The sequence below is a fragment of the Leptonychotes weddellii genome, chromosome 2 (assembly GCF_054177405.1).
Source record: "Leptonychotes weddellii isolate Sample4059 chromosome 2, ASM5417740v2, whole genome shotgun sequence".
NCBI lineage: Eukaryota > Metazoa > Chordata > Mammalia > Carnivora > Phocidae > Leptonychotes > Leptonychotes weddellii.
In genome coordinates, this window is record NC_138370.1 from 24,793,022 (window position 1) to 24,814,618 (window position 21,597).

Below are 21,597 nucleotides of genomic sequence, written 5' to 3' on the forward strand. Positions count from 1 at the left end.
TGAAAGTAATTAATAAAGAAGGTACTTCAAAGTGTTTACATAAGAAAATAAATTGGGAAAACAAAGGTGAAAGACAAAGTAGATATATTAATAGTCATTTCCATGAGAGAAATAATGAAAGATTAAGTCTAAAAAATTATTTTTAATATTATGAATTAAAGACCTCAACCTAAGTCAGGTATTGAAGAAAAAGATGATAGCATCAAAGATTTAAATTGAGTGAAAACATTTCAGGAGAAGCAGTTTAGGCCATTCTTTTTTTTTAAGATTTTATTTTATTAAGAATTTATTTATTAATTTGAGAGAGAAAGCACAAGCAGATGGAGGGGCAGAGGGAGAGGGAGAGGCAGACTCCTCGCAAGCCTGATGTGGGACTTGATCCCAGGACCCTGGGATCATGACCTGAGCTGAAGGCAGATGCTTAACCGACTGAGCCACCCAGGCACCCCAGTTTAGGCTATTCTTAAAGAAAGAGGAAAATAAGTGGATTCAAGCATAGCTTTCTAAAGAAAGTCTGGAATAAAAAGAGTTCTTTTAACCTCCTCAATTAAAAGTGGTGCTGGGTGTGCCTAACTAAAATTCCACAGGATAAACTTTTTTAGTTCACCTCTATCTTTCTTCTTCTTTTAGTTGATATTTTATGTGACTATGAGAGCTGTTAATAAATACATGGCAGACAGTTGGAAAGAGATTTCCTGAAATAAGGACCAGATGATAAGTATAAGTAAGTATAGTGCTTGTTTGAATTATGTTCAGAAGAGGGTGATGATATTCTACAAGATCCACTTTTTGGCGACCAAGTCCGAAGGTCATCTCCATTATAAATATTTCCCATGTGACTCGGGTTTACTCCATTTCAGAGAGACAATCAATCCCTTGGGAGTCTGTGAAAGGAACTGTTTGAAGCTTCGTCTACGCCGTGTATGTTTCCAAACAGAGGAAGGGAATCACTGAGATGGGCACCAGAGAGACTGTTTTCCTGGTGGTCCTAGCTTCCCCCAGTAGAGCTCCAAGCCCTCAGAGCCACAGCTAAGGAGTCCAGAGCCTAGGAAAAAAAGACAAGCAATGCTGTGCTCCTTGAGGTAGAGTGGAGAGCCCAGAGCCATACCCGCTCAGTCTTGCCCTGAGGCTGCCTCTGTGGAGCTGCTGCAAGTCTTTTGTCACAAGTCCATCAATTTTTCCAGACAAGACTATTCTCATCTTAAGCCTGGGGTGTGTGTGCGTGTGTGTGCGCGTGCGCGTGTATGAGCTAGATTGCCCGCTTTCCGGCAACTTTCTTAATTTCCCTATTTTCAATCTGAGACCTCACATTTGCACTCCTCTTGCCTCGTGCCCCCACGCTCAAAATCTCTCTGCTTCCATTTCTTCAGAGAATAAACCTCCTGTCCCCTGGCATGTGAGAGAAGGCTCCATTATCTGCTTTTCAAGGCTCTGAGTGGATCTGCGTACCTAAATGCTTCTCACTCATACTTTCATTCATTCAGTCCTGTCCCCCTAGCTTTCCATATACCTGGTGCTTCCAAATCTTCTTTTTTAAAATTTTATTAATTTTATTTTTTTAAGCAGACTCTACCCCCAACATGGGACTTGAACTCAGGACCCTGAGATCAAGAGTTGCATGCTCTACTGACTGAGCCAGCCAGGTGCCCCTGGTGCTGCAAGTTCTTGAGCTTCTGTACAGTTCTTCGGCAGGAATCAACTTTCTTCTTGTTGGTTTCCTCTTTCATAGAGACATAGGTTTCAGCTTTTATGGTTTTCCTGAGTTACTATTTATTACAAATCTGTGAGCTTTCCATCTCACAAAATTTTAATGTATCTTACCTACTTTTTAAAAAAAGATTTATTTATTTATATGAGAGAGAGAGAGCATGAGCAGGGGGAGAGGTAGAGGGAGAGAATCTCAAGCAGACTCCCCACTAAGCACGGAGCTGGTTGTGGGGCTCAGTGTGGGGCTTCAATCTCATGACCCTGAAATCATGACCTGAGCTGAAATCAGGAGTTATGCAACTGTTTGATCCATCCAGGGGCCCCAGTCTTACCTACTTTTTTTTTTTTTACCTCTTCTAGCTTTTCTTTCTTTTTCTTGGGGGTTTAGTACCAAGTATTTCTTTCTTCACTTTCATTTTAGTGGCATCTCAAGAGGTATATTAGTTATCCATTGCTTTGTAACAAATTGCTATGGATTTAGCAGATTAAAACAACACACATGAATTATCTCAGAATCACTGTGGGTCTGGAGTCTGCATGTGGCTTAGCTACACCCTCTACTTCATGGTGTCCTACAAGACTATAATCAAGGTGCCTGCCAGGGCTGCCAAGGTGCCTGCCAGGACCTCTTCATGTGAAGGCTCAAAGGAAGAAGTATCGATTCCATGCTCCTATAATTATTAGAAGTTTCAGTTCCTTCTGAGCTGTTGAACTGAGTCACAGTTCCTTAGTGACCGTTTGCCAGACATCACCCTTGGTCCCTTATCACATGGCCCTCTCCATATGTCAGCATGCTTCATCAAAGTCAGCAATCGAGCGTTAGCTAGGAAGATGGAAGTCACTATTTTATGTAACTTAATCACAGAAGTGACATCTTACCACTTCTGCTACATTCTATTGGTTAAAAGCATACATGCAAAGTAAAGGCATTACGCAAGGGTGTAAATGCTAGAAGGTATGTTGGGGGCTATTTCAGAGTTGACCTCGCATAGAATATGCATAGGTGATAAACACATGTGTTCAAATCTCTATGTCAAACTGAAAGTCCCCATTCTTTTTCCCATCAAGTATATACCCCTCTCACTCCAATAAAACTGCTCTTCTTAAGGTCAAAAGTGACCTCCATCTTGCAGAAAGCCCATGAACTATCTCAAGACCTCATCATAGGCAAATAACCAGCAGCAACTGCCCTACTGTCTTCTTGAAGCATTTTATTCCCTTGGATTTTGGGATACCTCACCTCTCTGATTCTCTCCCTCCACCCCTTGACTCTGAGTCTCAGCCTCCTTTGCTCATTCCCTCTTTTCCTCCTGACCTTGAAGTGTTGGAGGGCTGCAGGGCTCCATTTTCAGTCCTCTACTCTTCTGTAATTACACACTCTACCTAAGAAATGTAGTCTCATAACTGTAGATTCCATCTTTATATGGGTTACTCTCTAATTTGTGTCTGTAGCTCCAAACTTTCTCCTGAGCTCCAGGCAGTGTCCAATTCACATCTGCACTTGGGCATATGGACATCTCAAATTTAACCCCCTAGTGCAGGATTCTTGATTTTCTTATTCTTCCTCCCCCGACCCAATCCCGCGCTGCCCAAATTGATTCCCATTTCAATAAATGTCACTATCTTTACCTAGTTGCTCAGGTGAAAATCTAATAGTTTTTCTTTGCTTCTCTTCTTTTCTTTACCCCTATACAATTCGCACTCAGCATGTCCTGTCAGCTCCACCTTCAATGTCTATCCATACTTGAATCATTTCCCCCAAGGCTGCAGTCACCCAGGCTCCCTCACCACTGTCTCTCAAGTGGATAATTATATTAACTTTGAACTAGTCTTCCTGCCTTCACTCTTTCCCTCTACAATCTGTCCTGCATTTAGTAGTTAAGAGTGGTCTTCAGAAAATATAAATCAGGGGCGCCTGGGTGGTTCCATTGGTTAAGCAACCAACTCTTGGTTTTGGCTCAGGTCATGATCTCAGGGTCATGACCTCAGGGTGGTGAGATGGAGCTCCGTGTGGGGCTCCATGCTCAGCATGGAGTCTGCTTGAGATTCTTTCCCCTTCTGTTCCTCCCCCCTGCTCGTGTTCTCACACTCTCAAATAAATAAATGTATATGTGTATGTGTATATACATATATATGTATGTATAAATCAGATCAGGTCACTCTCCTTTCACAAAACTCCCTGATGACTTCACACACATAGAATTCAATTCAAGCTTCTTACCATGGCCTTCAAGGTCCATGAGATCTAGCGTTGCCTTTCTCTCTCCTGTATCCACATCTTCTACTGCCATCCCTTTGTTCATACCCCTCTAGCCTCACTGGTCCATTTGCTGTTCCTGTGTTGCACCAAGCTTATTCTTGCTGCAGAACTTTTATATATGCTGTCCTTTCTACTTGAGATGCTTCCTTATGATCTCAGCATGACTCATTCCTTTACATCATTGAATTCTCTGCTTAACTGTTCCTTAATTAAGGAAGCCTTCCTTGACTACTCTATGTCAAATAGCCAACCCTCTGTTATTCTTTATCCTCTTCCACTGTTTTATTTTTCACCTATGACCACTTGGAAGTGTTGTCTGTGGTTATACATTTAGTTCAGTTGTTTATTGCCTGAGTATGAGCTTTATGAGTGTAATACTTTGTTTCACTTACCATTCTATCCATATATCCCAGAACAAAGCATGGCAGGCTTGCAGTTTAGTGTTGAATAAGTGAACAAGTATAGATAGATAGATAAAATAGAAGTTGATTTTTTAAAACTTGAATTAGTGATAGCAACTCTACTCATAGGTTGCCATGTGGTTCTTTTTATCTTTGCTCTTTTTCAGAGTAATTCTCCCTCTCCCTCAGCATTGAATGGATAATGGAGGAGCTGTAATTTTGTCAAGGCTTTAATTCACCACAGGACTAGCTCCTGTGTAACTTTTTTTTTTTAATGTTTTCCTTTTTTTTTTTAATTTAAATTCGATTAGTCAACATACACTGTATTATTGGTTTCAGAGGTAGAGGTCAGTGATTCATCAGTCTTATATAGTACCCAGTGCTCATTCCATCACGTGCCCTCCTTAATGTCTATCACCCAGTTACCCCAACCTGTGTAACTTTCACTGAAATCTGTATTGTGGAGGATTGTGTGGCTCACTCCAATCCTGGCCTCAATTTACAATTTGAATAAAAACATGGCAGGCAGATTTGTCCACTAAAGAACTGACTGACACATTTGATAACTGTAGCTTTATAGAATAATCCAGAGCATACATTTTTAAGTACCATTTTCAATAATAAATTACAGCTTAAGTATCATTTTCAATAATAAATTACATTTTAGACTGACAAGGACGTTGATAATCATGTACTTGAATTTAAATGTGTCTCCCAGGTCTCTCAATTAGCACTGATTTGTGTTTCCATTCCTTCCTACTTCTCCTCAGTTCCATATCCATTCCATGTAGGGAGTTTTCTGGTAACCAGATCCACAAATAATACTTGTATAAAGTTATTTTAGTAAAACTTAGGCTTTTTATTCTGGTAATTATTTTCATATCTTCCAAACTATCTATTAATAGCCATTGAATATTTAGGGCTTAAAAGTCATATTTGGGAGATACTTACTGTCTGTGATTCAATGGAAATTTAGTGCCATGGAATCCTAGTGACATTTCTGAAAAGCAAATCTAGAGAAATCGAGAGAAAGTAGAAAATTGAGAATATTTTGTAATCTGCTGAAAGATTTTCCTAATTCAGGGGGAAAAAAACCCAGTCATTTGTAAGTGCTTCTGAGAAAACCATCATATTCTTCACATGTATATGCTTCTTTCTATTTTTCTTTTTCTTTATTTTCCCCTAAAAAGTAATTAAGCATTAGTGCTTAATTAGTTTTAGAGGAGAGATTGCTCTGTTAATTTAGCCAAGAATAGTGAAGTTTCTTACTCTTTCTTTGCCAAACGTTTTCAGTCAAAGTTATTAAAAGAAGAATCTAAAAAAGGGAAACTATGCAAGTTGAATGAAAAAAAAATCCCATTTTCAAATGTTATTGGGGCAGTGTAAAATGATACTGAGTGATCAAAAATCTGAAAACATTTGCAACTTTTGGAATCGTTTTAGTATTACTTAGGGTATTGTGTAGACACGGTCTTAGGTAACTTTTTAAGGTATAGGATTTTGAAATTCTCAACTTTAATTTATGCATTTATAAAATGAAAAGTGAAAAATAGTATCTACCTCCTAGAATTATAGTGAAGATTAAATGACATCATAACATATGAAACCTTTAGCGCAATGCCTGGCATACAGGTCAAAGCTAAATAAGTGATAGCCAAACACAAATAAAATTCTCCAAACAAAATTATATTTTAATGGAGTGACTATAATGTATGGACCCATACAAGCACATTTGAGAATGAAGAAAAGTGCTATTCGTTATTACACCTGGTATCACAGGTATAAACCAGCATGGTCCTGGGCATGCTAGAATGTGTGGCGTTTTTTTAATCAATAATCGTCATAGCAAACAATAAGCATTCTTTTTTTTTTTAAAGATTTTATTTATTCATTTGACAGAGAGAGAGACAGCAAGAGAGGGAACACAAGTAGGGAGAGGGGCAGAGGGAGAAGCAGGCTTCCCGCCGAGCAGGGAGCCCTATGTGGGGCTAGATCCCAGGACCCTGGGATCAGGACCTGAGCTGAAGGCAGAGGCTTAACGACTGAGCCACTCAGGCGCCCCTAAGCATTCTCTTTTTCAGAGACAGACACAAGACAAGCAGAGCCTTGATTCAATTGTATACCAGTAATTCGCCAAAATGTCAAGAAATTATATTTATTAGGTTTATGATTTAATCAGGGGTTGTGTTCACTACAGTAAAAATCACCCAAGATTCGTCAAATACGTCCGCTCTTCTTATAAATCAGAAAATTCCCCAAGATTTTACTGTCTGCCTGATTGAAGCTATTCTGTGTTCCAAATGTTTTGAAACTGCTTTTTTTTCTTTCCAGAAATGTCCGTGCAGTTAAGGTGCTGTTATTTCACAGTGCCTAGGACTTTCAATCAGAAATTCAAATGGCACTTAATGAGAACAAAACATGTTTTCACTTGAGATGCAATTAAACCAACTTGGAGAAACAGGGTGTTTCTAACTAAGGTGAAAACAGCTCTGTTTTTGAAGCGGCTCTTAATGATACTAGAATTTCTCTTAGAAACATTTGCTTTAAGATATATCACTTTCTAAATTATAATTGACATTATAGATAATGCTATTTTCATGACAAATTTCAGTCACAGTGTTTCTTTAAAACACTGATCATGTATTAATAGAAATTTCATGAAGAGTTGTTTATAAAGACTTGTACGTGGGTTTCCCAACAAAAATTTCAGTTCATGCCCAGATATGCTTTATTCATGACTATGGTAATATTTTAATTTTTAAAATGCCTTAAGAAAGAAATAATTTCTGCATAAATTTAGAAAATTTCCCAAAAGGCAAAAATTGCAGATAATTTCCATAGTCTAGAAAAAAAAATTCTATATGTTGCTAATTTTTTTTCCATGTTTATTTGTGTGTGTTTGGCATTTTATAAATACAACCTATGTCTTAGTTTACTACATGATGGCATGACTTCCTGATGTTTTTCTAAAATCAAAAAAAAAGGATGCTTCCATTTTCACATTTAACATTTTGTCTTGATTTTCACAGTTTAGGTCCATAACCCTGGGAAAAATAACAAACATTTTCTTGTGTATACATAAATGCATATATACAAACAACAGAGGAAATACGCAATTTCCTAGGATAATAACATTTGAAGACGTCATTACCAAACAACAACAAAAAACATTACTGCTGTTAAGAGCTTGACCTTGAAAGTATAATCCTAAACTTCTCTGTTTAGAAGTCGCATGTAATCAGGATATGAAACTCTAGAAATTTAAGTAGCATTAAGAGTGACTTGGATTACTTATGTAGCTATAAGAGACCTTAATTTTAGGCTAGATCTGCATTGGGCAATTAGTTAAATGTTTTGACTGGATTAATTGATTCTAGTGAATTTAACTTGAATAATTAACCAACTGTGTGTTATTTCCCTCCTCTGATATACTCACAGAACAGGCTTTTAGAATCATGTAGAAGCTGAGATAATCTCTTTTGAATTAATATTGTGTTATTACCATTAAAATTCTTCACTCTAACCGAAAGTAATGATCTTAACTCTATCCAAAAATAACTACCTTAAATAGAATACATTTAGCAATTTTAAAGAGAAAATGATTAGGATGGATCACATTTGAACACTATTAATTAACTAAACACCTAACAAATGGACTCATTTATTATCCATCAAATATTTTCAATATACCTAACAGGTAAAAAGTGCTATATTCAGTACCATGAAAGATATAAAATTTCAATAACGTAGAATCTGCCCTCAAAGAACTTAATACCTCTCTATGTGTACATTTAATATGCATTCATCATCAGGGAGGCAGATAGATCTTTGATCAGTGACATTTGAACCATATACTCAGGCATGGTCCTTATTTTCTAGGATTTGCAACATGAGGAAGAAAGATAAGGCCTAAGAGTAATGTTAAAAATACTAATTACTTTTGTACTCTGGACCATTTTTATAAGAAATGTATGCAAGTAGAACTGTAATTTTGGCAGTTTGAGTTATTGTACCAGTGAACAAACAGATGTCATTCTCATGACCACAGAAAGAGGACATTCTCTGTACCAGCCATTTGCCCCTTACCCGACGTTCTCTGTACCAGCCATTCGCCCCTTACCCAGGAACTTGGAGAAGCTTTGCAAACGCGTGTGCTCACAGCGTGGTAAGGTGGGGATGTTCTCTGTGATGAGAATGGGAGGATGGTCTAAATCATTTAGGGCTGGTAATACAAAAGCCGTGACTTGAAAAATTAAAAAAAAAACCAAAACCCTATTTAGTCAGATGCCAATACAGCAATTCCTAACTGGTAAACTTGTCTGCATTTTTACTCTATTTCTCAAACTATATTTGTATTTCCTCAAAAAGGAGTAAATTTTGGAGGATCTTTAAAAAAATTACTAATATAAAATTACTTCTAGGCCTTGGAAGGGAGCTCTAAAGCTTAAGTTTTATTGGTTTTACCATTAATTTCACTTTATTTCAGATATTTTCAAAACGTGGGAAGTGTGATTGAAGACATATACATCTAATTAATATTATTTCTATCATCACAGAATGGTGATGTTAAAACATTTAGGGATAGCTCATGAGTGGCTTTGACTGATGATCTGAGGCTCTGTTTACAGAAACATGGATGTCTGAATGTAGTCTAGACAATTTTCCCAATGTATAGACAAATCTGATTATTTCAGACCCCAATTCCAACATGTCTTTCAGAATCCAACTCAATTTGTCAAAACTGTCTCACTGTATTCTTTTATTACCCATTTTACTTTGCCTATATAGTTAGCCTCGGGGCTGATTAAAGCACTGTTACGTGATTGAGCATTCTGAGATTGTCCCAGGATTTGGAAATTTTCAGATAATTTTGGTTTCTTGGAATTAGTTAACACATACCACAACTTTCACAGAAAGACACATTGGAGCCAAAGTGGCTTTAGAGAAATGTTTTATGATTTAACGAGGTTGGGGAAAGGAGGTAAGTTCATCTACTCATAGTAACATAGTAAATCTTGCTGAAAGGAACTTTTTCTAAACAGCAAAGATATAATTTCACTCCAGCTGATTTTGTGGACTTGAAACATTTTACTCCTCTTTCCTGTCTCCTAAAAGAAATTTCCATTTGGGTTATTCATACAGATCAAAAGATAAAAACGTATGTACTAAAGCAAGAAAGGCAGGGTTAAACACACTCCTTATCCGTGCCAAAAATTTTGCTGCTTCAGGACCATGGACCTTCCTTAGGAACATGTACACATTTCCCTGATGAATCCTTAGGCTGTGATATATTTTTGACTTAAATTGTTATTATTTATAGAAAAGTTATTTATGTCTGCCATGAACACACATCAAAGTTTATATAGCATTCATCCCTATGGCAGGTGCTTGATCTTACTGATTATTTTGGCAGAAAACATTTACCAAAAATATCCCTGTGAGAAATAAAAACAAACCTTCACCCTCCAAAAATAGAAAAAAACCCACAACTCTTTAGGTCCCCCTTGGACCTGTGGATGAGGCTCATAAACCTCCTTGGAGTCCATTTGATGTTTGTGAGTCTGGCTGAAGCTCAAAGAAAGGGTTGGAGACAGGATAGTCTACAAACCGAGGAGCTAAGATTGCTGAGTCAGGTTTCATCGGCTATCTGTGATAATTTCCAAATTAATTCCCTGAGTGCCTTGTTTTAGCCTTTCAAAAACTAAGCTTTATAACCTAAGGTTGTAAAATATAATGTAAGGGGGCATTTCGAGCCTGGAAAGCACCTTGCAGACATCTTGTCAATTATTGACCTCCTCATTTTACAAATGAAGGAAGTCAAGGCTGGGACAGTGAAGTGACCCCCCCCAACCCCAGATCCAGAGAGCTGGGGAGTGACGGAGCTGGGAGAGTCACTCCAGACACCAAGCTGTCTTCTTCCTTGTCCTCCCCAACCCATACCTTGCTGTCTGAAGCACTATGTAAATTAAAATGTCTTTATAACTGCATGAGCTTTTTATTGCTGTGTAACAAATTACCCCAATGGTAGCATCTGAAAACAACACTCATTTATTAGCTCCCAGTTTTGTCAGTCAAAGTCTGAACATTGGCACAACCAGGTCCTCTGCTCAGGGGCTTTCAAAGCTGAAACTGAGGTGTTGACTGGGCTCTGTTCCAATCTGGAGCTTAGATCTTCCTCCAGGATCAGTGAGGTTGTTGGCAGGATTTAGTTCCTCGTGGCGGTAGTACTGAGTTCTCCTGCTGGCAGTCAGCTAAGGATGGCTCTAAGCTCCTAGGAGCCACCCTCCATTCTTAGGCAAATGACCCTTTCAGTACGTGACAGCAGCTACTTCAAAGCCAGCAGGGTGATCTTTCTCTTGGGAAAAGGCCCAGCCCTTCTTTGAGGGCCTCACTCTCTTAGGTCAGACCCACTCAGGATGATCTCACTCGTGATTAGCTCAAAGTCAGTTGATGATAACCTAATCATAGGAGTGGTATTCCATCATATCAGTAGGTCCCACCCATACTCAAGGGGAGGGCATCAGACAGGGTGTCTACACCAGTGGACAGGAATCTTGCAATCAGTATTAGAAGTCTGTTTACCAAACTGGTAATATTCCATTCATTCAAGTACTAGTTTTCATTTTTACCTCCTTTTCCTCTATGCTGCCTCCCATTGGGCCACTTCAGAATTATCTGTCCTATAGAAAAGCCAAAAAGGGGTGATGAGAGGAGGTAAATTAAGAACAGTGGTAAAAACTTCAAATCCCTGAAAAATATGTGATTTTTATTGGTTTTCTTTATTCGTTGTAGCCTTAAGTGCCAATGGGCTGGGATAATCCAGAACTCTCTCTTCAGTAATTACCAAACTGTAAAATAAATTGCCTATTCTTTTGGCGTAAAGCTCCTTTTAGTAAAGTCGGCTTGGATCCAGAGATGTTTGGGGAAACCTAGCCTGGGTTGGTAGGAGCAACAGAAGCCGGGAGTCAGGGGACAGTGGTAACAAGGAGAGGAGCTCTATTGCTAGTGCCAGCTCAAAGCCGGACACTTGACTCACATGAGCTCATTTAATCCTCATAACAGCGACCGGTTACAATAGGTATTATAATCCCCATTTTACTGTTGAGCAGACAGCTGTGAAGCAGGGTCAGCATTCAAAGGTCTGTCTTACTCATTGCTGCTTTCTCATAGACAGGCCTCTCCTCCTCAGGTTTCTCTTCCTCAGGCTTCCGTCCAGGCCCACAGCAGAGACTGTGACCCTCAGAGGCTCTCAGGACATATGGGCAGAGATTGGGGAGGGTAGATGGGGGATGCTGGGTGATAAGCACTCTCTGAGAGAGAGATCAAGCAATCCAAACATCTCAACTATAGAAAGGGACTTTTTATTTCCCCCTTCCAGAGTTATAAATAAAATTTCCAGAAATCTAATTGAATGCTATACATAATAAATTCATTTTCCTTATGGAGAAATTTATAAATAAGGGCTTAATTGATCTTTCTAATACCTCATTATGGTGGTTAATGAATAACAAGTGTTGATATTATCACACCAGTTTTGTTTGTTTTTTACATGGGGAAATAAGGCATTGAATCGGTAAGCAAGGGACCAAAGTGGATTCAAGTATAAAAATGTAGTGATAGAAACCAAGTGGCTTGTTCTTAAATCCTGCCAACTGTAACTTTGGTTGAAGAAGTCACTGAAGAGATAACTAATATAGAGCTTGGAAACATTGTGGTTACTTTTTGAAAGCCCCCTTTACATTTGAGTAAAAAGTTAAATTTGGAAAAATCAAAAAACTCGTCAATGGCTGCTGGCTCTGAAATTGAGTTCAATGTAAATTGTGAATTCTTTGAATACATTTATATTAGTCTACTCATTTTAATATACATATACATATGTTGGATGTGTCCTTTAAGGAGACACACAGATCACTCCTGGGGCATCAACCCCGAGTAGCAGAGAGACAGACTTGAAAACAAATCATTATAATAACTTAGGTGCTAAACTGAAGATAAGTATAAGGAAGACTCATGCGGCAGCCATGGTTCTCTTCGAGAGCATCAGGGAAAAATAGAAGAGGTGAGCTTTCACTTGGATCTGGAAGGAAGAGTGGAAGTCTACTAGGCTGAGGAGGGGAAGAAATTCCTAGTAGGAGGAAAAACAGAGTTAAAGGCGTAGAAGTAAGAAAAGATACAGTTCAGCGTGACCAGAGTACACCAAATGCATGGGAGAAGACAGGAAAGAGGTTGCAAATTTACGTAGCACTTAGATTGGGAAGGACCTGGCTGCCCTCTACAGAGAAGTTTCTACTTTATAGCAACAGGAATCCAATAGAGATATCCCATAAGGAATGACAAGATAATAACTTATATTTTAGAGGATTAAGTCTGGTAGCAGGAGGGAGAGTGACTGGGTGTGAGCACAGAAACAGAAGAAGAGGACTTAGAAAAATCCAGTGACAGAGTGACAGCGGACTTAGATTGAGGGAGAAGTCCAGGAGGCGGTGATGAGGATTCAGAGGTGAATGCGCTAGAATTGGGGCTACCAACTAGGTGGAATCAGGAGAGAAAAAGAAGATGGGAGGAGAAAAATTAAGGATGATGACTAGTTTTTGACTGTATGACACATTTGTTTTATTTTGTTTTTGATGGGGGAGGAAGGGTTGGGGATTACTAAACTGTTCATTTTGAGCTAGTTGGAATATATATAGTAGTTGTATATATATGTATATACACACATTTGTGAATTATCAACATTTGAGATAGCTGGCAGTGAATGACATTTTTATAGGACTATCATGTAGTTAAGGAAATGGTTTTAAATAGTGGGCCATGAGCCAGCCTTGAAAAGACAGGTAGAAAAAAAAGAATTCAGAAAATACAGAAAGTTCTGCCACCGAGATATTATTCTGAGGCCCAGGAAAAGCTTTCAAGATGATGTGTGTATCAGTATTCCTTAGGCATAAGGACTCAAAAGAGAACACTTCATATGCCAATTAGGAAGGCATTAGTGAATTTTGAGGAGTTTCATTAGATTGGTGGTGAGTTGGGGGAGGAGGAGATGGATTCCTTCAGCTGGTCAATGAAAAGGAACTTTGAATGTTGGGTGGTAAAAGGAAAGGACAGGTCAAAAGAAAGGTTTCTGTTATGGTTTCTTTGCTAGAATGGGGAAAGATAATGTTCCTGGAAAAAAAGGGTAGATGGGGTGTCCTGGCATTAGAGATTGGCTGGGTGGGTACAACAACAGGACAAGGGAGGGAAAGAATTGATAACACTTTAGTGAAAATTTCTTAGGTAAGAGGAAAAAAAAGTAAATTAAAAAAATGAGTTGAGAAAATATGTACTAAGTTCCTTCCATTGCACTTCTGAGAGGGAACTATATAGTTTTAGCACCCATAGTAAACACTCACTGACATAAATCCTAGCGTATTGCTGGTGCTCAGGGGTGCTCAGGGGTCTCTTATGATCATGAAAATAAAAGGGATAGCGAATCTCTACCTCATTCTGTGAGACCGTCTTTTGGAAACAACAACAACAGGAAAAAAAGATTGTGCAATTCCAAAGCAAGATAAATGTCACCTCTTTCTCTTCCTCCCTACAAAACCAGGACTGGTTTGGGCCAGTCTCAAAGACACTAGTTTCAAGTGGACTGATGTATTTTTTCTCTGCTCCAATATATCTGCTTTATAGGATCTCAGAGAGTTCCATCGATTCTAGGACCAAAAAAAGATTAGTCACAAATGCTGAGCCAAACATATTCTTAGATTTTCAGTTGGATGTCTGGGGTTCAGGATCACCCCCAGAAGTTCTTTGGGCCCCCCAAAGTCCTATATATTGGTTAAGACTGTGGGCAAGACCAGAGTTTCCTGCGCCATTTAAATTAGGTGGTTTCCATCTTGCACCTATGGGAAAGATCTGGAACAAACCCAATCTTTATGATTAAGCAGAAAAGACAACATTTTCCATAAGAATGTAATCTTCTGCATGGTTGGCCACCAGTTATTTTTTTGGACGGTCATTTGGTTTCTGTCAAGTTAGCTAATTGTTCTGCTAAATCATCTTTAAAAGATGACTTGCCTTCTTGAGTTGTTAATACTAGTGAAATTATTTTCCCAAATGAATGTGAATTGAAAGATATACACACACACACACACACACACACACACACATATATATTTTTAACACATGCGCACACACAAAAGTTCCCAAACGTATACTGTGTTGATAGTTGGTCTGTTGCAAAGTAACTCGAATTCTAGGCCTGGGTCCAGGGGTGGAGATGACTGTAACATTCCACTGAGAATTTCACTCTTGGCTCTTAACCGAAAACTAGAAATCCCTAGTCAAGTCAGATATATGAAGCATCAGGCTCTAACACGACAAGGACCTGAAAAAATGGGAGGAGGAGGGGGGAGAATTCATAAAGATTAATAAGAAGGAAGAAATTATGTGGGAAAGAAGGAAAAAGAATAATTGTGATGTTATTATATTCCTGAGCCAGGTACAGAATTTGTGGGTCAGTGTTTCATTCCATACAAGCCCAGTTATCATCATGACATTATGAAGTAATCTCCTGTATACTATATACTATAATCTGTCTCTTATGGGACATACTGAAGCAAAGAGTTGATCTGTTAAATTACCCTTACTGCTCAAATATTTGAAGTACTAATTCATCACTCATGACATTAAATTTATATTTTAACATAATTATAAATTTCACAGAGGTGAATCTTTTCACAACAATGAATTAAGTGCCTCTTGAAAGGAAATTATGTTAACCTTGGAGTGGATCTTATGGGGCAATTCTTAAAAGACACTGGTGTATCCGCGTCGTTCTTGGCTATATATTAGATGTGCACAAACTGAGCCCCAAGTATGCATGGAGAAATCCCTTTGTATTTGCCACACAGATATGGATGATGGGAAGGGAGCAAAATATTAGAGGATTAAAACCAAACTCAAAGCTAGTTCTAAGGTGGTTGTGGGGAGCCACTTGCTGCAATGACCAAAATTGGGACTTAACCACTGGTCTGCAAAGTGAAAAATAATCTTATGGTGAGGGCAACCTTATATTACGCCCAGCTAGAAAGGGGTCTTTAACCCTGTTAACAATGCTGTGCTTTCATCCATTATCCTTTTGTTAAAACATCCCTGCTAAAACCTAGCTGTTTTATGGGTCTCTCTGACTCCTCACAAGAATCCAAGGGAGGAAATGGAGCCAATAAATGTAATCTACAGGTGAAACTTGCAGAGGCAATTTAGGGAAAAAAGACCTTATCCTTCTTGGGATTTTGCCATTTCATAGAAGTTATCACCTCATCTCCTAAAGTATTGAGAGATTGTACTGATTAGTCAAAACTTTTATTTTATGTGTTTGTTCTTGGAAAGGCTTATTTCAACAGAAGATATCCCAAAGTGTCATGCCTAGTATGATCATTATTATCATTTAAAAATTTGATCAAATAAACATAAGTACACACAGCTGTATGTATCATCTTTTATACATATTGAAAGTAATTCTATTAATCCTCATCTATCCACCAATTAACAAAATGTATGTAATTGGCTGTGATCAGACAGGTCAGCACTAGAGATGAAACAAGGAACATGAAATTGTCAGTCTTTGCCTTCAAAGAGATTAATGCCCAGAACAGGTCATTGTTTAAAAAAAAAAAAATCACAAAAACAATGATATAATAACAGACAAGAGGAAATGTTATGAAGGAGATGCAAAAGTGTGATAGGAGATTAAAACAGTTTTCAAAGGCAGTGGACAGCTTTTCTAAGCAAGTGAAATTCAATTGAAGCCTGAGAGATAAGTGGAATTAGGCAAAGTGCATTGGTTGTGGAAAAATTCAGGCAGAGGAAACAGCAAGTACAAAGGCACTGGGACCAGAAAGAATGGCCAGCTTTAGAGGCATGTTGCAAAGAGGTCTCCATGAGGCAGAGAGAGGGAGGGATGAAGCATAGTGAGAAAAGGCTGGAGTCAGGCGGGACCTGGCCCTTCAAGGTCATTTGATAGGGTTCTGGGAAGCAAAGTTGGCTGGGCTAGATTTGCATTCCAAAAAAGGACTTCTGGGACTACTGATGTGGCAAAATAGCTAGAGGGAACAAGAGTCCAGGTAGAAAAGCTTTACTATGGTCAAGGCAAAGAAAGGATGAAGGCATGGATTTGGGTGGTTATTAATGAAGAGGGAGAAAAGGACACTGAAGTCAAAATGACAGGACATGGGGAGGGGTTGGATGCAGAAAAGGTGTCAAAGATGATTGCAGAGTAGGTAATTAGTAATCGATTGATAGAAAATGGTGATATCAGAAGCAGGCTTTTTATATTCATTCTACTCTATTTAAATTCATTCCATGCAAAACCAGTGCTTACCAGATGCAAAGCATGGTGGTGGGAATCTAATGGATAGCAACAGGAAAAAAGTATACAAAAGAATATATAACCTCTGTCTTTTATAAGCTCACATTCAAATACAATGTTTCTCATTTCCGATAGTGGAAAGAGAAAAATATCTACATATCCACACACATATATGTATACACACACACACAGAGATGTATACATACATGTATATCTGTGTATGTGTAGGAGTACATATATGTATATATAAATTTGAGGTATTTGTATCACATGCACATCTGAATTAAGAACCTGTTGCAAGGGGATTGAGGAAGATAAAGGTAAATAATTAGTGTGGAGGTAAGGAAGAGAAACCAAAAAGTTGCTTGAGACTATGTTCTTAAAAGAAATTAAAATGTTTCAAAAACTATCAGGTTTTCTTCTTCTTCTTCTTTTTTTTTTTAAGATTTTATTTATTTATTGGAGAGGGAGAGCACAAGTGGGGAGGAGAGGGAGAAGTAGGCTTCTCTGACGTGGGCTTGATCCCAGGACCCCAGAACCATGACCTGAGACGAAGGCAGACACCCAACCAACTGAGCCACCCAGGCACCCTGAAAACTATCAAGTCTTCTATCTCCACCTTACTGGAGAAGAGATTTATGACACTGCCCCTATTTATCAAATAGAGTCCATAAAAAGAAATTAGGCACTAGTATTCAGCTATATAATCCCTTTTCAATATATGATATATCCCTACTGTCATACATGAGAATAATCTTATTAATAATAATGATAAATAATAATAACAACAGTAATCATCCGTGGATAGCAATTTTTAAAAAAAATCACATAATAAGCGTAACAATATAAGTGTAGATTCTATTTAATGTTGTTTGAACATTATGTTTTTACATTTTTTGTTCATTTTTTGAGGGGATTCTAAACTCACAATTTTGTTACCAAGCTGATTCTCTTCATAGCAGACAGAATATGATTCGTTAGCAATTCTGTCAAATATTTGCCAAAGGTAATGGAGGACAGCTTTCCAGTCTTGCCAGGGCATCTTGTGGGTCAGAGCCCTTTCTTTAACAAACTCAACTTGCATATTGATTCTAATAATCTAACCAAACAGACAGGACAATTGCTAATCTGAATTCTTAAGGCTCCTTTCATCACATTTTCCTCATATGATCGTCTTTGCTTGTTTCAGTTTTGTGTGTATTCCTTTTGATTGCTTATTAATGCCTCCTATTCATAGGGATAGTAGTATCTAATCTCTAAGATAGTCTGCAATTGTTGTTTACCATTACTATAATGGTGCAGAGGGTGGAATGTTTGCAATCACAAGAGGTGAAGCTACCATGAAGCTAATGAAACTTACTCTTCAAGATCTCTCACATCCAAGGGTCCTTTAATGTTCTTGGACTTAAATTTGTATTTTTAATATTACGGGGTTTTTTTCCCTTCAAAAATAGCCCCCAAATTTTATGAGTCTTGGGCCGTGGAAAACTTATCTGGCCTTGCTTTTCATTTGTATTCTAATAATTAATTTGTTTTCATGCCTTTCTCACAGTATTTTAACTTCATGAGAATAGGAGCTTTTTTTTTTTTTTCCCCCCTATTTCTCTACTATCTAGCATTTGGTTCAGTAGGTGCTTGACGAATGAGTAAGTCATGACATTTAGTGGTTGTTTCGGAGCTGACTCTGATGAGTGAGATTTTCTTTTGCATTCATGAATCTTCATTAATGCCAACTTTGTTGCAAAGTTTTTAAAAAAGTAAGTTACTATATTTTTAAAAAGTTAAAAGTACCTATTTAATTCTAAATTAATTTACCACTACTGTCAGTATGCACATATTTTGCAAAAAATGCAATCAATCTTCACATGTTACGTCCTTTCATTTTATTTATTTTTTTCTTTTAAGAATTTTCTTGGGGTATTTTCCAAATGGGAATTACTGAGATAAAGGGCATATTTGATTAGCTTTGTAGATTCTAAGAGTGCTTCTAAAAGGTAAGCCTTGCCAAAGAAAAATGTTATGGCACAGGATTGCATTTATTTTAAGCTGTCATTTAATATAAGATCTCCATGTTGTCTTTATTTCTCAAGTTGCTTATTTATAAATCTCCACTCTATTTTTCAGGAGTTGACAAATGTTGACAGATTGACATATGTTGCTTGAGAGCTGCTAAACCCTCTATGATATATACTCTAGGAGCTAAACAATACATAATAAATTAGGAAAATTATACCATGAAGATATGTCATCATTTCTAAATTATACAATTCAGGTTCATATTTTGGTCTTCAAGGAAGCAAAAATATTCTTCTTCCTTTATCCATCCCCTTTTTCTGATCATTTCCAAGGTTTTTTTAAAAGGAAAAAACCAAACCAAACAACAACAAAAAAAACACCACAGAAAATCATTTGCCACTTCCTGACCATAGAGATGAATAATTTAAGGACAATCTCAAGCTCTTGAAAAATCTCATAAATATTTTAATTATCAAAGAAATGGACTTTTATTTGGTTAATATTTTACCTAATCATAAATAATGGAATAAAATAACCCTCAAAAAATTAACATTAAATAACATAAAGGATAAAGACACATTTAAACAATGTATTAGTAGAAAAAAAGTTTTGGATTCTGTCATAAATTTTCTGACAATTCAGCTGCAACTGACAACTAAATATTACTCCAGAATCCGAACGTAGTCCCAGGAAGCCCTGTCATCCAACTGCCCCTTCATCATCTTTCTTAAATGTTCTTTCAACATTTATCATTGCAATTTTTGTCCTTTTTTTTTTCTCTCTAGCATATCAAACCAAAAAAGAACAATTATTGCCGGCTCACTTATACCCAGCTTCCTCCCTTTATATCCCCTCATTCCCCAGGCCTGAGTATTTCCATAGGAATCCTGCTACTGCTTAGTGGCCACCATGTTTTATTATAAAACTGCAATATCAACAATCTTTAGTCCTTCATCCTTAGTTTGGAAAAACTGTCCACTAGTACTATAGATTCCTTCAAATGGAAAACTATCACAAAGTTGTAGGCTCTTCCCTTATCCTCATGGCAAAATTACTGTAATAAGGAATTAGTAAGCTGTTTTGAAAAGTAAATCATCTAGACCCCAAACAAAGCTGACTGATAATAATTCCATAGGTATGGGTTTTTACTACTGCCTTCCTGTTTAATTTGGAAAGACCTGAAACTTTTTATTCCAAAATACATTTTTGTTTTATATTCTTCAATTCTAAAATAATGATACATTTGATAACATTTATCTACTGTAAAGCCTGTAAAGGGTCTTATATCTTGGAGAAAAAGTACCTTTTTTTGAAAGGGTTCCCTTTTTCTGAATTTTGCTGTTTCCTGCTTGTTGAGCAGTGGCCCCTCCTGGGAAAACAGAGCTATTTCAGCCAACATTCAGATTTCATTTTACATTAGACTCTGTGGAATATTACAGTGCTATTCAGGTTTATTCATAATCTTTCCCCTGATTTCGCTGTTTTTATAGCCTAGCAAAATTTATATTTGGTGTTTGTTGAAGGGTCACCAGAAGATACTTGGACATCAGACTTTTTCAAAATAAATTATGATGGCATTACTGCTAAAATATCTCTCAGCAGTTATTACCCTGAAGATTAAACAAGAATAAAATTATTATTTTAGGGCTGTTTTAAAATGAATGTTTTTGCCCCCCTCCTTTCCCACATATATAGCAAGGAGGCACCCCAGATTTCATCTTTATTTAAATGGTGGCAATTACAGTATATATCGAGAAGTCTGTAAGCATGTAATGCTTCGGTTAGCATGAGCTCCAGAGAAAGGAAAATCAGGAACAAGTCACTTGTAACGAGAAGTAAATTTCATATATGGTTGTTCGTGTTCAGCTCTTCCTGACCACAACCGGAGTCTATCACTGTAAATTAACATTCTAAGTTAGCCACAGCTGTGATATAACTAGGAGGATGTGTTCTTTACATGATTCTGGATCATTCCGTGTGTGGATTACTCTGGCCTCTAACTTTTGTCCTTTGCAGCAGGGTGCCAACGTTTTCTCGATTCACTGCTCTTTAGAATTCTCCACCAGAGGGAGGACAAGGGAAGGAGAAGTAGGTTTCACCCGCAGTTCCGAGGAAAGTTTGAATCCGACAAAGCTAGCGTTAATGAATTAAAGAGCTCTAGCCCAACTCTACCTCTCCCTGCTTGCTTTCTCACTCGGTAGGAACTGACTGACCACCCCCCATCCCCCCAGCTATTGCAGTAATTTTATTGTTGATCGCCTTTTAACCCGGGTTTTATTAGTTCCTTTGAAAATCAAGTTGTAGTGAGAGAGAGAGTTTAGGACACCCTCTCTGAAGAGGTTAGATTATAGCTATTTATTTTTTAAAAAGCTAACGATGAGGGGTGCCTGGGTGGCTCAGTCGTTAAGCGTCTGCCTTCCGCTCAGGTCATGATCCCAGGGTCCTGGGATCTAGCCCGACATGGGGCGGGAAGCCTGCTTCTCCCTCTCCCGCTCCCCCTGCTTGTGTTCTTGCTCTCGCTCTCTGTCAAATAAATAAATAAAATCTTAAAATAAAAACTAACGATGAGAATTATGACAGGCACGTTGTTCAACACACGAAGGCAGGATACACACACATTCAAGGAGCAAATCTGGGAAGACAGTGCGATCTGACCATCTTTAAGGTTCTCTGAGCCCTTCCTGTGTACCTGGAACAGTCTTACACTCAAATTCCTTGCACACAGTTTGTCTTTGCCCTACGCGCGTGCGGGACTTTCACTAAAGTAAGAAAGGAATGAACCCCAAACTCCTGGAAAAACTGCGAAAGTTCCTCTCCTTCCCGAGGGTTTCAGAGCCTTAATGGAGCCGGGGGGGGGGGGGGGC

The 21,597-nt window shown here is 38.0% G+C and overlaps 1 protein-coding gene across 1 annotated transcript in view; it reads left to right on the top strand.

Moving 5' to 3' along the window:
- The window catches only part of NRG1 (neuregulin 1), a 953,340-nt gene that overhangs the window by 720,854 nt on the left and 210,889 nt on the right, over positions 1 to 21,597 (top strand). The window lies entirely within an intron of this gene.